Below are 3,052 nucleotides of genomic sequence, written 5' to 3'. Positions count from 1 at the left end.
AACATAATATGAAATAATAATACATATGAACCATCCTTTTTTTAAAACACGAAATCTAACTTATATAAAAAAAGTACTTTTAAATAATTACTCACGTTGATCAACACAAAATTTGATTGGTTAAATGCAAAATTATGAAATTGATAACAAAACAAGTCCTTCGAAAAACCCCTGATTTACACATAAAATTCACCTTTTTGAAAAACGAATAAATAATTTTTTTTTGTATACAATGTAAACATTCTTGAAAAAAAAAAAATCCCTTTTATTCCATATTCCTTTTTCTTTCATTTAAAAGATAACTTTATTCCGGTCATATGAAGGATTCATTTAATAAATTTTTTTTTTTTTTCCTACTGTAAAGGATTCATTCATTAATAATAATAAAATAAGTGTATATATAATTTGATATTGTTTTTGTTAAATCATTGTAAAGTTTTCAAAATCCATCTCCTTAAAAAAATCCTACGAATAGAATAGTGCGTGTGACCTTTGTGTCCAGAATTAAAATTCTAAACGAACATAATTTTTATTTTCCGTAACAACTCCGGAAATTTTTTTTTTTTTTTTCTTAAATGATCTTGAAATTTATGGTAAAATTCAGTTTCACAAAACAATCATCCAAATGTTCGATAATCTTTTTTCTTTGAAACAGATAGATTTTTCAGCCGAAAGAAGTTATAAAATCAATGAACATTATTCACTTTTCTTTTATTGGAATTTTATTTTTCAGTGAAAAAAGAAAAAATAAAATAAAATGAAATAGATTGAAATAAAATGGAATAGAATGAGAATTAGTTTTAGTTCGATTTTCTTTGAACGTTTCACAATTTTTTTTTTTTTTTTTTCACAATTGTTCTCAACTTCTATGATTCTACTATAGTATTATTAGTATATACTATTATCACCTATGTCCATTTTCATTCTATGCCTTTTTTTTTTCATCCAATACCATAAAAGAGTTTTTTTATCTCCAAGATCATAAATATGTACTTATAGAATTACTATTTAAGGAACTTTTCATAAACCATATTTTTTTTTTTTACCAGTAGAATCTCTTATATCTTTTATAGATTTTTTTTTAGAGACTAACAAAAAAAAAAGAATCTAATTAATCAAATTACAGTTTAATTTTTTACATTAAAAAAAAATTTTATTTATTTATTATTTATAATTTTTTTTTTATATTTTTTTTATATTGTTCATTTTTTAAGGGTAAACAGTGCGAGATATTCATAATTGATCTACATTTCGGTACATTGCAGACTGTGCACTTACGTGATATATTATTTCATATACGATACATATTATTATTATTATTATTATTATTAATCTATTTATATAAAGACAAAAAAGAACGATAGCTTTTTTCATTTTCACTTCAAATTAATTTACGTCATATATCATATTTCATATATTTCATGATTCTTGTTTTTCGGAAACAAAAAAAAAGGAATCTTTTTTTTTTAATTGATTAATTAACCAAAATTTATTTTATTATAAAAAAAAATTTTGTCTTAATTTGTCTTTCTTTTTTCCAAAACAAAGAAATAAAATAAAGATAAAAAAAATAACATGGGATGATATCCGATTTCCCGTATGCTTACTATCAGTGCATGCATTGACCCGATAGTTCCGAATTCCGATATCCCGATGTAACCTCATTATATGTAATAAATTTAAATTATAATGAAACTTGAACCTTTTTTAAGTAAATTTTTTATTATAAAACCCATACCGTTCATATAAGTTAACATACGTAATTTAAATAAATTATTATTATCCTATTAAAAAAAAAAGATATAAAAAAAAAGTTTCTTTTTTCTTGTTTTAAATTTTGTTTTGATTTATAATCAAAAGGAAAAAAAAATAATTTCAAAAAAGATGATTTTTAATAAAAAGATTTCCTTATTGATGATTAATTTGAACGATCATCGTGCTTTTTTTTTAACTGTATAACAGATAATGATTATTCTTAATTTAGCAGACAAGATCGATAAAGTACATTCAAGCACATTCAGCACATTTGGAGTACATATTACATATTAGAAAGTAAAAGAGTATTTATCGTTTTATTACATTCTTTATATATGTTAATAATAACTTTTATAAAGAAATAATGAAATGATTTTTTTTTAACAAATAAAATCATTGAATGAAAATAAAAACAACGAATAATGAAAGTAAACATTGAATATGATCTTCTATTCTTCTCGGAATACGTAAATCATGTGCACATGACACATTCTCAATGCACACCACATTAAATAGTTAAACTTTTTTGGGAATGAATGATATCATAAGCATGGATCCATATTTCTAGCATTTACTCAAAACGTTTTATTTTATTTATAATACATTTTTTTTTAAATTTATGATAAATTATATTATCCGTTATTATTAATTTTATATTAACAATTTCTTTCTTTCTTTTTATTTCCATTTTTCATTTTTTTAAAACAATTTTTTATTTTTATGTATTTTATATTTTCGTCATTTCGTCATATTGTGTTTTTTGAATAATAATAGATAGATAGATATACAGTACATTACCTATTACTGTAATTGTAACTAAACCATCTTTTATTGTAAAGATATGGGTATAATTTCAATCATTAAATCATTTACACATTTTTAACTATTGATAAAGTATGCATTTAATTGTTAAACATTTTATTCAGGGTTATCAAATGTTAATTAATGCGAAAATACGTGTGTATACAGTAAAAAAATGTTATGCGAGTTTGTTTAGGCTCATAAAAGGTACATGCATTAAAAAAAATTATAACACATGAAACTAATAAACCTTTTTTTTTATAAATATTTTTTTTTTTTTTTTCTTTTTTTTTTTTTAAAAAAAAAATCATTTTTACCAACAATGGAAATTTATTTTCCGACCAAATTCCGACCAAAAAAAACCCGAAAAAAACTTGTGATTATTCCACGCTTTCTATCAAAAAAGTCTCTCAAAGGTGAAAAAGTAACAATGAAATGATATTAATAATAATAAAGAATAAGAATATATATGAGATTGTATTTGGAATAGTAAAGA

The sequence above is a fragment of the Rhizophagus irregularis genome, chromosome 1, assembly GCF_026210795.1.
Source record: "Rhizophagus irregularis chromosome 1, complete sequence".
NCBI classification, from domain to species: Eukaryota; Fungi; Glomeromycota; class Glomeromycetes; order Glomerales; family Glomeraceae; genus Rhizophagus; species Rhizophagus irregularis.
This window is presented reverse-complemented; position numbering follows the sequence as displayed.